Source organism: Prionailurus bengalensis, chromosome B3, assembly GCF_016509475.1.
Source record: "Prionailurus bengalensis isolate Pbe53 chromosome B3, Fcat_Pben_1.1_paternal_pri, whole genome shotgun sequence".
In the NCBI taxonomy this organism is placed as follows: domain Eukaryota; kingdom Metazoa; phylum Chordata; class Mammalia; order Carnivora; family Felidae; genus Prionailurus; species Prionailurus bengalensis.
In genome coordinates, this window is record NC_057355.1 from 27,494,204 (window position 1) to 27,509,291 (window position 15,088).

At 36.1% G+C, this 15,088-nt stretch overlaps 1 protein-coding gene and 1 pseudogene across 1 annotated transcript in view; both read right to left on the bottom strand.

Moving 5' to 3' along the window:
- Window positions 1-15,088, bottom strand: part of OCA2 (OCA2 melanosomal transmembrane protein) — a 504,528-nt gene that overhangs the window by 24,715 nt on the left and 464,725 nt on the right. The gene's annotated exons all lie outside the window — the stretch shown is intronic.
- Window positions 1-15,088, bottom strand: part of LOC122467751 — a 71,483-nt pseudogene that overhangs the window by 12,563 nt on the left and 43,832 nt on the right.

The window sequence follows — 15,088 nt, forward strand, 5'->3', positions numbered from 1 at the left end:
TGTAACTTCAGTGGATAGATGGAACTTGATTGGACTTGATATTAAAACCCTTGGATCATAGCCATTTCATATCCAAACTTTGTTATGGGGCATTTAGTAATAGGAGTTGGAGGTCTCTTAATTTTGTTTCTATTTTTGTGCATAAGTTTCTTGTGTTCTTGTAGAAATATTATCTTTCTTTTTTTTCTGAGAGAGAGAGAGACAGAGAGAGAGAGAGAGAGAACGTGTGTGTGCATGTTGGGGAAGGTCAGAGGGAGAGACAGAGAGAAAATTTTAAGCAGGCTCCATGCTGTTCACAAAGCCCTACACAGGGCTCAATCATAAGATCATGACCTGAGTCAAAATCAAGAGTCAGATGCTTAACTGATTGAGCCACGCAGGTGCTCCAAAGTGTTATCTTTCTTTATCCTGGTTATTAAAATTACTGACAGGCTGTGTCATAGTTAATTTTATCTGAGACATCGTGAGCATATTTTGATGTACATTCCAAAATCAGTTTCTGTGTGTGTGTGTGTGTTTTAATATCCAGGTATATTTTCTTCAATTATGTTTTGATTGTTGCTACCGTTTCCTTACTTTTTAATTTAATCACATTTATCTAAGCAAAGTCCCCCAAGAGCTTGTTTTCAATAAACATTGTAGGTTGTGATTTGATATTCATATACATTACACAATGGTCACCACAATAAGTCTAGTTACCATCTGTTTACTATACAAAGTTGCTATAATTCCCAATGCTATACATTATATTCTAGTGTCTTAATTTATTTTATAAGTAGGAGATTATACATCTTAATTCACTTCACCTAGTTTATTCATCCCCCCATGCCCCTCCGCTCTGGCAACCATCCATTTGTTCTCTATATCCATGAGTCTGTTTGTGCTTTGTTTTCTTTTTATATTCCACATATAAGTGAAATAATATAGTTTTTGTCTTTGTCTGACTTACTTCACTTAACATAATGACCTCTAGGTCCATCCATGTTGGTGCAAATGGCAATATTTCATTCTTTTTAATGGCTGAGTAATACTCCATGGAATATTTTATATATATAATATTTAATATAATATTGATATGATATATAATAATATATAAATAATATAATAATCATATCTCACATCTTCTTTATCCATTCATCTATCAACAGACATTTAGGCTGCTTCCATATCTTGACTATTTTAAATAATGCTGTGATGAATATAAGCATGCATAGGTCTTTTTGAATTAATGTTTTCATTGAGTTCAGATAAATAGCCAGAAGTGGAATTGCTAGATTATATGGTAGTTCTATTCATAATTTTTGGAGGAAACTTCATACTTTTCCCCAGTGACTGAAACATACTTCATACTTTTCCACAGTAGCTGCAACAAATTACATTCCCACCAACAGTGCACATCCTCACTGACACTGTTTCTTGCTTTTTTGATACCATCCTGACAGGTGTGAATTGATATCTCACTTTGGTTTTGATTTACATTTCCCTGATAATTAGTGATGTTAAGCATCTTTTCATTTGTCTGTTAGCCATCTTTATGTCTTCACTGAAAAAATGTCTATTCAGGTCCTCAGCCAGTTTTTTTTAATCAGATTGTTTTATGTTGAGTTGTATGAATTCTTTTCATACTTTGGATGTTAACACCTTATTGGATAAATCATTTGTGAATATCTTCTCACATTCCCTAGATTGAGTTTTCATTTTGTTGATGGTTTCCTTCACTGTGCAAAAGCTTTTAGTTTGGTTTAGTCATATTTATTTATTTATTTTTCCTTGGTTGAGAAGACAGATCCAAAAAATATTGCTGAGATTGATATCCAAAATCTTACTATGTTTTCTTCTAGAAGTTTTGTGGCTTCAGGTATTACATTTAAGTCTTTAATTAATTTTGAAGTTTTTTTTTTAATTTTTTTTTCAACGTTTATTTATTTTTGGGACAGAGAGAGACAGAGCATGAACGGGGGAGGGGCAGAGAGAGAGGGAGACACAGAATCGGAAACAGGCTCCAGGCTCTGAGCCATCAGCCCAGAGCCTGACGCGGGGCTCGAACTCACGGACCGCGAGATCGTGACCTGGCTGAAGTCGGACGCTTAACCGACTGCGCCACCCAGGCGCCCCTTGAAGTTTTTTTAAGTAAATGGTATAAGAAAGGGTTTCATTATTTTGTATGTAGTTGTCCAGTTTTCCATGCACCATTTATTGAAAACACTGTCTTTCCCCCATTGTATATTTTTGCCTCCTTTGTTTTACGTTAACTGACCATATAAATGTTGTTTTATTTCTGGGCTATCTATTCTGTTCCATATATCTATGTGTCTGTTTTTGTGCCAGTACAACACCATTTTGAGTACTATAGATTTGTAGTATAGTTTGAAATCCAGGAGTGTGATACCTTCAGCTTTGTTCTTTCTCAAAATTGCTTTGGATATTTGGGGTCTTTTGTGGTTCCATTCAAATTTTAGGGCTTTTTTTCTTTTTTTTCTTTCAGTAGAATTTTACCCCAAACCCTAATAGGTTAAAACAAGTCAAACAACCACTCTACACAGATAAAATCTTCACAAAGGTCAACTGAAGTAATCCAGAACTAAAACTGAATCATGCAGATTTTCAATGAAGTCACGTAGCACAAACGAAAGTCAATTATTTACATACTAGGCAAGCCTTCTAAGAAATGTACCCCAAGAAACATTAACATTTTTCTGTGTGCCAGCCTGACAATTTGCACATTTTTTCAGATAATTTAACATTTTTAATAGAATGTGATCTGTACCATGTGGTAATGCTTTGGTAGTATTCATTTAGGATTGCTCATCCTAAAACTTGAAATTTCCCCAGAGGAGCTTTGATTCTTCTTTAGAAGTTTCAATATGGATTAAAATCTTTATCAAATATCAATATGGAGGGTGGTGACACAGGATGCAACATATATAGTAAAGTTACCTCTCTGTATATTTAGAAATTACTTCTTCAAGGTATTTGCACTGGAGAGCTTAGTCTGTTCTGCTTAATATTCAGTAGTACAGGTTTGAATCATCAGAACCTTGGTAAGACCTTGTTATTTCAAAATTATTAACAACTACCTCTAGGGGCAAGTCCATGTTACTGATTTATGACAAATTTATTGTCATGAAGGAAAACAAGTATAGCCAGCCATCTTAAAATGCCCCAACCACTGCTTCTCAATATAGAAAGAGCAAAACTACATACATTTATCATACAACAAATCCCATTTCTGTCCCTTGATATTCCCCTTGTTTCATTCATTAGAAGGGGATTTAAAAAAAAGACTTAAAGAGCACTTTACAGCAACATTAATCTTTCCTATGAAATACTCGGCATCTTAAATATTATGTACACTTTTTTTTTCTTTTAGTAAGCTAGACACTGGCTTCAGATTTTGTGGAACTGGAGGACAAATAACAATCCATACAAAACTATTCTAGAAATTGTCTTTTGGCAGAATAGCAGTTATCCAAGTTAAAAAGAAGAGGGTTTTGTTGCTTTCTTTTCTTTCCAAAATTTAAATCCTTTTTTGTTCCCCTTATACCTAAACCCCAATAACCACTCCTGAATGGAGATGGGCAAAGGCTCTGGCCTCTGCTCCTCCAGCTTATCAGGAGCTGCTTTCTTATTGCTGCAGCAAGACTTGAATAGATGTGTGTCAGTGAGGACTTGCCCAAAACGGCCTTTATGGATAACCCCACAACATATTTTCTGTCCTTTATAGTATGTGAGGTCTAAAAAGGAAAAAAAAACTGGCATTTGTTAAAGCCAGAGGCCATCTCTGTATCTGAGCTATCACCTGACTGGGTACTATAACAAGGAGAGTGAGCTGGGAAGGCACTTGAGGTGGTACTGTGAGCATCAGAATTGTAACATTTAAATTCCTTCTGTGGTTTACTGACCTGGGTGCTTTTTATCCTTTTCCAGATAGAGTTTTCACTTTCTTTGGTTTCAATGTGGTGTTTAGATTGGGTCCTGCCCTTGCATCTACTAGGATTCCAGGTTTGTTTGTTTGTTTGTTTGTTTGTTTTTATTTTGATCCTGCTGGCAATTTCTTCCATCTTTTCACAAGCAAGACACAGGCATTACAGATGTGTCCTGAAGGAGGCTCATGTAACCCAAAACAATGCTGGAAGTCCTTTTCATAGCATTTACTGTCAGTGAATGAAGAACTAGAGGACTTAGCTCTGCAAATACTGCAGTCCTCTCTCTACTTTGGTACATCGTTGGCTTGTGAAAGCCATATATCTTTTCTTCTGGGCAATAGTCTTTTTTAAAAAAGTACACAAGATACTGGAAGCATCCTAAATGTCCATGGATTCTTAGACTGGTTGAAGTATGATGTCTTCATACTACAGAATACTGTTTCAGCCATTAAAAAGAATGCAGTTATATGTAAATGATGAATCGCTGGGTTCTACTCCTGAAACCAATACTACACGGTATGTTAACTAACTTGAATATAAATAAATAAATTTTAAAAAAAGAATGCAATAGATCTGTGACATGCGCAGCATGAGAAATATCCAAAATATCTTGTTCTTCCAAAAGCAGCCATTCCACATGCAATAATATTCCCAAGGTGTGGAGTGCATGCCAAGCCAACTCCCCCACTTCCAATCGCTCCCTCCTCCACAATTACCTTGTCTAGGGGGTTATTTTATCTAATATTGTGAGAAAAGCCATTGGTATTTTGATAGATCTACTGAATCTATAGATCTCTTTGGGTAGGACGGACATTTTTAACAGTATTAGTTCTTCTAATCCATGACCACAGTATATCTTTCCATTTATTTGTGTCATGTTCAATTTCTTTCATCAATGTCTTATACTTTTCAAAGTACAGGTCTCTTACCTACTTGGTTAATTTTATTCCAAGATATTTTATTTTTTGATGCAATTATTAATGGAGTTGGTCTCTTAATTTCTCTTTCTGACAGTGCGTTATTAGTATATAGAAATACAACAGATTTCTGTGTATTGATTTTGTATCCTACAAATTTATTGATTTACTTTCCAGTTCTAAAACTTCTTTGGTAGAAACTGTAGGATTTTTTTTACACATAACATCATGTTATCTTCAAATAGTAACAGTTTTACTTCTTCTTTACCAAGTTGTATGCCTTTATTTTCCTTGCCTAGTTACTGTGGCAAGAACTTCCAGTGTGATGTTGAATAAAGATGCTGAAGAGTGGGCATCCTTATCGTGTTTGTGATCTTAGAGGAAAAGTTTTAAGCCCTTCTCCATTCAACATGTTAGCTGTCAGTTTGTCATATATGGCCTTTATTATGTTGAGATACATTCCCTATACAACCACTTGGTTGATAGTTTTTATTATAAATGTATGTTGAATTTGGTCACATGCTTTTTCTGCATCTATTGAGATGATTATATGATTTTTATCCTTCATTTTGTTTATCCCTCATTTTGTTACTATGGTGTGTCATGTTGATTTGTGGATACTGAACCATCTTTGTATCCTTAGAATAAATTCCACTTGACCATTGTGAATGATTCTTTTAATCTCACATTTTGTTGAGGATTTCATCAGGGATATTGGTCAGTAATTTTCTTTTTTGGTAGCGTCTTTGTCTGGTTTAGGTATCAGGGTAATTTTTATCTCATAGAATGAGTCTAGAAGAATTCCTTCCCTTCCAATTTTTTGAAATCGTTGGAAAAGGATGTATGAACTCTTTAAATGTTTGGTATAATTTGCCTGTGAAGCCAACTGATCCTAGACTTTTGTTGAGAGTTTTATTATTGATTCAATTTCATTACAAGTAATCTTTTCAGATTTTCTATTTCTTTATGATTCAAAGAAATCACAGGAAGGCTATATGTTTCTAGAATCTGTCTATGTCTTCTAGGTTGTCCAATTTGTTGATGTATTCTATTTCATAGTAGTCTCTTGTAATCTCTTGTATTTAGGTGGTAGAAATTGTAACTTCTCTTTAATTTCTGAATTTACCACTTTGGTCTCTCTTTTCTTGATGAGTCCAGCTAAATAAAGGTTTATCATTTTTCAAAGAAAATGCTCTTTTCAAAGAACCAGCTCTTAGTTTCATTGATCTTTTCTACTGGTTTTTAATTCTCTATTTCATTTATTTCTGCTCTGATCTTTATTATTTCCTGTCTTCTACTAATTTGGGGCTTTCTTTGTTCTTTTTCTAGTTCCTATAGGTGGAAAGTTAGATTATTTATTTGTGTTTTTCTTATGTCTTGATGTAGACTTATATCATTATAAATTTCCCTCATAGAACTGCTTTTACTGCATCCCTAAGACTTTGGAATATTGTGTTTTCATTTTCATTTGTCTCTAGGTATTATTTGAGTTCCAGTTTTATTTCTTCATTGGTCCATTGGTTCTTTAGTAGCATGTCGCTATAGTCTACTTGTGTTTGTGTTTTTTCACTTTTCTTCTTATAATTGATTTCTAGTTTATAGAAAAGTTGCTTAATAATATTATTTTATTTTTCTTAAATTTATCGATACTTGTGTTGTGGCCTAACACTTGATACATCCTGGAAAATGTTCCATGTGCACTTGCAAAGAACTTGTATTCTGCTATTTTTTGGATGGAATGTTCTCTATATATGTATTAACTCCATCGGACCCATCTAATATGTCATTCAAAGCAACTGATTTCTTATTAGTTTTCTGTTTTGATGATTTATCCATTTATGTAAATGGAGTACTAAAGGCCCCTATTAGTATTATATCCCTATCAAATTCTCCTTTTGTGTCTATTAATATTTGCTTTATATTTTAAGTTTGATCCTATTTTGGGTGCATAATTATTTACAAGTGTTCTATCTTCTAGTTGGATTGAACCACTTATCATTATGTAATGCCCTTCTTTGTCTCCTGTTGCAGCCTTTGTTTTAAAGTCTATTTTTTCTGATATAAGTATTGCTACCTCAGCTTTCTTTTCATTTATACTTGCATGGAATATCTTTCTATCCCCTCACTTTCAGACTGTGTTTGTCTTATTTCTGAAGTGAGTCTTTTGTAGGTGGCATATATATGGGTCTTTTTTTTAATCCATTCAGAAATCCTATGTATTTTGATTGGAGAATTTAGTCCACTTACATTTAAAATAATTATTGATAGTTACGCACTTTTTGCCATTTTGTTAATTGTTTTCTGGTGGCTTTTGTGGCTCTCTTCTATGCACCATTCTTCTTTCTCTCTCTCTTCCCTATGATATGATGACTTTCTTTAGTGTTAAGTTTGTATTCTTTTCTGTTTATTTTTTGGGTATCTATTATACGTGTTTGCTTTGTGGTTATCATGAGCTTCATATATAATAACTTATGTATTTGGCAGTATATTTTTAGTTGGTGATTATCTAAGTTCAAATGAATTCTAAAAGTACCATAGTTTTACTTCCCCCCACATTTTGTTTTTATGTCATATTTTACATTTTTTTTAATTTGTGTATTCCTTAATCAATTATTATAGATGTAGTTGATTTTACTACTTTTTTTCTTTTAACAAAATACTAGTTTTATAAGCTTTTTTAAAAGTGTATTTGTTTATTTTGAGAGAGAGAGAGAAAAAGTGGGGGAGAAGGAGGGAGAGGGAGAGAGAGAATCCCAAGCAGGTTCCACACTGTCAGTGCAGAGCCTGACGTGAGGCTTGAACTCATGAACCATGAGATCATGACCTGAACTAAAACCAAGAGTCAGATACTTAGCCAACTGAGCCATCCAGATGCCCCTAGTTTTATAATTGTTTAATTCACTACCTCTAGTATATGTTTGCCTTTAACAGTACAGCACAAAATCATACATTTTCTTATTTCTATTTATGCCTTTTCTTTTTCTGCTTAAAGAAATCCCCTCAATATTTCTTGTAAATCTAGGTTAGTGGTGGTGAACTCCTTTGATTTTTGATTATCTGGGAAACTCTTTATCTCCCCTACAACTCTGAATGGGTAGAGTATTCCTGCTTGTAAGTTTTTTTTTTCCTTTCAGCACTTAGAAAATATCATGTCATTCCCTTTTCGCCTGTAAAACTTTTACTGAAAAATTAGCTCACCGTCTTAAGTGGTTCCTTTATATGTAACTAATTGTTTTTCTCTTGCTGTTTTTAACATTCTTTCTTTATGTTTAATTTTTGCAATTTTAATTATAATGTGTTTGTATTTCTTTTGGTACATCTTGTTCGTGACTCTGTGCTTCCTTGATATGGCTGACTCTTTCCTTCCCCAGGTTAGGTAAGTTTTCAGCTATTATTTCTTCAAACAAGTTTTTCTGTCCCTTTTACTCTCTCTTCTCTATCTGGGATCCCTATAATATGAATGATAGTCCATGACTGTTGCAGGTATACTAGTGGGCAGGGCTGGTCCCTGGCACAGTTGGTTGTAAGGCTCAGAAGCACATGTAGTGGGCATGTTGGTGGGTGGATTTATCTTCCTGTAAGCTATGAGGCCCTACTGAGGTACAGTGTTGTGTGGGGCTCCCACGGGTTCTGTCTCTTGACATGAGCAGTCTAGAGGCATGACTCCAATATGGATCCCTCTAGTGCTGAGATCAGCATAGCAGAACACATTAGGAAAAAGTGTCTGCTGTCAGTGTCATAGTCCCTGGGGTGAGGCCAAGCTGCTTCCTGCTTCTCTGGCAGGTGCTCCAATAAGTAGGTCCCCTTCACCTATGGTCTATGCACATTTCCATCTGGTGTCTTTATGCTGGTTTCTGGGTCAAGTGTGTTTGCATGTGAGCCCTTTAAGGCTGGGTTTTCCTTTCCCCACAGCTCTGTAGTTTTTCTGGATGTACTCTCTGTTGGTTTTCAAAGACAGGTATTTTGGGGACTCATCTCTCCTATGCAGGATCTAAGGTATGGGGTGCCTGATGTGTAGTTCATATCTTGCTCCTTGGGAAAGAAATTCATACTTTTGATATCTTTCCTGACCATGGAGTGCTCCTTAGTAAGACCAGATTTCTGCCTCTTCTACATGCTTCAGTGCTGTCCCTTGTTGTTTCTAGGTGCCCTTCAGAGGGAATTCTTCCAAATGTAGTTGGAGGTTTGTTGTGTCTATGGGAGAAAGTAAGTTCAGGATCTTTCTATGCCACTTCTATATGTTTGTTTTTCCTTTGCATTTATTAATAAGGAACTGAGCTTTATAATTAATAAGGTCAAGGTATTCTTAATGGTATCAATTTCTGTATCCAGGAATCGATACCTTGACCTTATGCTAACATGGAAGCTGACCTGCACTTGCTCTTTGGTTCACCACAGGCAGGGTTAATTCCCTCCACATATGCAATATGTCAGCTTGAAAGTGGCCTGAAAGTCTCACAGTCAGGACCTTCTCTCTTCTTCACCTTCCACAGTTCCTTTGTTGAAGCTCTCCTTTTATTACATTCTCTCCTTTCTTATAATTTCAGGGGCTCTGCTGTCCTAGTTGCCCCAGTTCTTGGATGACTTCTCTATGTCATTGATTTCTTCCCTAAAATATATGTCATCATCTATTAAAATACTAAACTATATATAATATATTAATAATAAATTTATTAAAATATATTTTTCAATAGTTATCTTTAAACTTTATTTTTTTTCTGTTCTTCATCCCTTAGAAACCTATATTGTTTCTCATACGGTTTTAATCTACCTCCTGAAGGTGGATTCCATTATGGCCCACAGTGATAGGCTCCATCCACACACTGTCTGGCATCACCTCTGGATGGTCCTTTGAAGTCAGTATGTCTATATTAATTTTCTAGGGCTTCCAAAACATAGTACCAAACTGGATAGCATAAACACCAGAAAATTATCCTCTCACAGTTCTAGAGGCTGGAAGTCAAGGTGTTGACAAAATTGGTTTCTTCTCCCTCCTTGCCTTCTTCTCCCTGTGTCCTCACATAGTCATCTCTGTGTATGTTCTGTATTCTAATCTCCTCTTTTTAGAAGGATGCAATTCATAGTAGATTATGGTCCACTTTAATGACCTCATGTTAACTTCATTGCCACTTTAAAGATCTTATATCCAAATATAGTCACGTTCTAAGGTTAAAGCTTCAATATATGAGCCAGTGGCCAGTGGCAGAAAATAACAATGGGTGTTATGTCAGTCTGTAACAATGTCTAGCACCAAAGCCCTCAGGCCTATCTTGAACCAGGGATATCTCCTTGTTTTTCTGCTTGGGCATGACTCTTGTTCCAGTATTTAATTTTAACTTTTGAAGTTATATTTTCTCCCTAGGCTTTTTAATCTATTATGGAATCTTAATTTTTTAAAAATTGTTTACTGTTTATTTATATTTTGAGACAGGGAGAGACAGAGCTCGAGTGGGGGGAAAGGCAGAGAGAGAGGGAGACACAGAATCTGAAGCAGGTTCCAGGATCTGGGCTGCCAGCACAGAGCCCAAGACAGGGCTTGAACTCATCCACCATGAGATCATGACCTGAGCTGAAGTTGGGTGCTTAACCGATTGAGCCACCCAGGTGCCCCTGAAATCCTAAATTTCTATTTCTATAAATATTTTATATCATTTTCCATTAAAAAACTTTATCTTCTATAACTATGGTTTTGGCCCATATTTCTGCTTATTTAGGCAATTTCATTGAAGTTTTAATGGTGTTTTCATCATGTGCCTTTTTCTTGTAGCCCAATCTACACATTGCTCCTCCCTTCCCTCCCTTCTATCTTCTCACTCTCCTTTCTTCTCCCTCCATTACACCCTCCCTGTGATAGTTATTGAGACTTTTCTGCACTGTGCTAAGTGACAATATTAATAAATTTTCCTCTGCTTCCTAACCCTCAAAGGCAACATAGGACTTATTGAATTAAGGAAACTATATAGCCTATGTCTTCTCCAATTATGCATTCCAAAGTAATCATCACTGTGCCTTTATATGACTAGTCCTTACCATCTTGTGTGGGCTACTCTCTCCCCAGAGCAGGGTGGGCCCAGGAGCAGGCTGATGGACATTTATCACCTGAGAGACATGTGCAGGTTACATGAGAGCAACTGAGATTCTCACTCCTATAGTTCCTTGGGGAAGGAGATATTCCCCCAAGTTGACCTCCAAAGATGTCTTATCAAACCTGCACTGAGAGTAAGCTCTGCACCACCTCTATCTGCTGAGGGCAGAGTCCCCAGCACACAGCTCCAAGCTGAGGGCTACACTGGTACCCACTTGCTCTGAGACAATTGTTGCAAGCAAACTCAGGGATGCAGGCCACCTCAACTGTTTTAAAACCTGTTTATTTAATCCACTATCATGCTGCATAGCTCAGGAAGCATACTAGACTTTTCTAGACAAAACAAATGCCCCAGTCTCTGAGTTCCTCCAAATCTTGGAGGACACAGGTGAAGTTTTCTCAAAAGATATCTCAATGGGGTCTATACTAGTAGCAGCAGGGAGCAGGTCCATATGCATGTGTGTCAGGGAGGAGGGTGTGCAAACCCCAGGAGAGCCCTTGTCCCTACCATGCCAGCCTTTCACCTCTCTTCCAAGGGAGCCTCATTCATGGACCACCTATCATGGGTGTGTACCCAGCCTTTCTTCCACATGCCTGACTGGCCAAGGTTGTTGCTGGTGTTGTCCTTGACATGGTAAGTCCTATGCAGATAGCTATAGTACCCCCTTCAAAAAGTGGGGTCCTTGTTCCTGACTTAGCTAAGTTCTAGGATCAAGGGAGAATTTAGAGAAGAATAGTCCTACTTAACACTCTGAAAACACTTCATATATGATAAATGCACAGAAGAGCTGGAGCACCAGAATCAAAGTGTTAGCAGGGGTTATTCTTAAGCATGGAAAGAGGTAACCAGCACTAACTGGAAAACACAGTGATCTTTGTTGCCCTTTCTCAGAGATGAAGAATCCAGAATAAGGAATGCAGAGAAGCTCTTTTTAACAAACCTATGATAAAACACATTCCATATGATTTTGAGGCTTATAAAAATTGACTTTTCAAACTTACTGAAATGGAGGTAAATTAACCTGATAAAGTGTTCAAAATAATGAATCATAAAGATGCTGACTGAGCTTGAGAGAAGAATGGATGAACAAGATGAGAATTTCAATAAAGAGATAGAAAATATAAGAGAGTATTAAATAGAAGTAAAGCTGAAGAATAAACCAACTGCACTGAACAATAAAGTAGAAGGTCCAACAGCAGACTAGATGGGGCAGAAGAAAGGATCAGTAAACCTTAAAACAGGGCAGTGGAACTCACCCAATCAGAATGGTAAGGAAAAAAGAATGAAAAAAAAAATCAAGATAGCTTAAGAAACTTATGAGAAAACATCATGCAGACCACCATTAACATTATAAGGCACCCAGAAAGAGGAGAGAAGGTATAAACCTTATTTGAAGAAATAATGGCTGAAACGTCCTTGCCTGGGGAAGGAAACAGACATGAAGATCCAGAAAGCCCAGAAAGTACCAGATAAGATGAACCCAAAGAGAACCACACCAAGAAACATTATAAAGTGTCAAAAGTTAAGGACAAGGACACAATCTTAAAAACATCAAAGGAAAAACAACTTGTTCCATACAATAAAACCACCATAAGACTATAAGCATATTTTTCAGCAGAAATTTTGCAGGCCAGAAGGCAGTGTCACAAAAACGCTAAAAGAAAGAAACTTCCAATGAAGAATACTCAACCCAGCAAAGCTGCCTTTCATAATTGAAGGAGATAACATTTCCCAGGTAAACACAAGCTAAAGAAGTTCATCACTGGGCCAGCCATAAGGAAATGTGACTTCTTTATGCTGTAATGAAAGCTATAATGAAGTGCTATTAATCTGTATCAGGAAATCATATAAAAGTATAAATCTCACTGGTAAAGGTAAGTATATAGTAAAATTCAGAATAATATAAGGTAAAAGTGGTGGGGTAATCACTTATAAAGCTAGTATGAAGGTTAGAAGACAAAGTAGTAAAAATAATTGTAGCTACAATAATCTCTTAATGGATGTACATTTTATTTTTTTTTTTTTTTTTTTTTTTTTTTAATTTTTTTTCAACGTTTTATTTATTTTTGGGACAGAGAGAGACAGAGCATGAACGGGCGAGGGGCAGAGAGAGAGGGAGACACAGAATCGGAAACAGGCTCCAGGCTCTGAGCCATCAGCCCAGAGCCCGACGCGGGGCTCGAACTCACGGGCCGCGAGATCGTGGCCTGGCTGAAGTCGGACGCTCAACCGACTGCGCCACCCAGGCGCCCCTGGATGTACATTTTAAAAAGATGTAAATTGTGACATCCAAAACATAAAGCATGGCTGGGTGGACTAAAAGTGTAGAGCTTTAGAATGCATTTGAACTTAAGTTGTTACCAACTTAAAATAGACTGTTGCAAATATAGGTTGTTTTATGTAGGCTTCATGGTGGCTACAAAGCAAAAAAGAAAAAAGAAAAAAAAAAGCTATAGCAGATATACAAAAGATAAAGAGAAAAGAACCTAAACATATCACTAAGGAAAATAATCAAATCACAAAATAAAACAGCAATAGAAAAAGAAAGGAAGAAAGGAATTACAAAACAACTAGAAATCAAGTAGAAATTGGCAATAAGTATATCCCTATCAATAATAATATTGATATATTATTAAATAATGTTAAAATAATAATTATTTTAAATGTAAATAAACTAGCAGTGCCTGGGTGACACAGTTGGTTAAGCATCTGATTCTTGATTTCAGCTCAGGTCATGATCTTGTAGTTCATGAGTTCAAGCCCCACGTCAGACTCTGCACTAATAATGCAGAACCTGCTTGAAATTCTCTGTCTCCCTCTTTCTGTCTCTCTGCCCCTCCCCTGCTCACTCTCTCTCTCTCTCTCAAAATAAATAAATAAACATTAAAATATGTAAATGAACTAAATGCTCCAATCAAAAGGCAGAGTAGCTGAATGGACCAAAAAATAAGACCTATATATATTCTGCCTATAAGAGACTCACCTCAGATGTAAGAACACACATAAAATGAAAGTGGAGAGATGGAAAAAGATGTTTGGTGCAAATGAAAACCACAAGAAAGCTGGAGTAGCTATGCTCATATCATAACAAAGTAGACTTTAAGACAAAGAATATAATAAGATACAAAGAAGGGAATTATATAATGATAAAGGTATCAATCTAACAAGATGTGGTATATATATACAATGGAGTATTACTCAACAATCAAAAAAAGAATGAAATCTTGCCATTTGCAACTATGTGGATGGAACTAGAGAGTATTATGCTAAGCAAAATTAGTCAGTCAGAGGACCCAACATAGAAGCACCTAAGCATATAAAGCAAATATTAAATGACTTAAAGGGAGGAATAGACCATAATAAAATAACAGTAGGGGACTTGAATGTCCCACTTTCATCAATGGATAGATTACCCAGACAGAAAATTAACAAGGAAACACTGGCCTTAAAGGACATGTTACACCTTAAGATTGACTTAGAGATATACAGAATATTCCATTCAAATGCAACAGAATATACATTCTTCTAAAGCACACATGGAACATTCTGTGGGATAGATTACATATTATTCCACAAAACAAATCTTAATGACTTTAAGAAGACTGAAACCACATCAAGCATCTCTTCTGACTACAATGATGCAAAACTAGAAATCAATTACAAAATAAAGCTAGAAAAATCACAAATACATGAAGATTAAACAACATCCTATGAAACAACCAATGGGTCAAAGAAGAAATCAAAAGAGAAATTAAAAAAAACCTTAAGACAAATGGAAATGTAAATAGAATATACCAAAACTTATGGGATACAACAAAAGCAATTCTAAGAGGGAGTTTCATAGTAATAATTGCCATACATTAAGAAAAAGAAAGATTTCAAATAAACAATCTAACTTTACACCTCAAGATACTAGAAAAAGAAGGGGCATCTGGCTAACTCATTCCATAGAGCATACAACTTCTGATCTCAGGGTTGTGAGTTCAAGCTCCACACTGTGAGTTCAAGCTCCACACTGGGAGCAAGTCAAGCTTACAGAAGAAGAAGGAGAAGGACAAGAGAGAATGGAAGGAGGAGAAAGAGGAGGAGAAAGAGGGAGAAGGAGGAGGAGAATAAGAAGGAGAGGGAGGAGGAGGAGGAGAAGGAGAGAAAGAAGGAG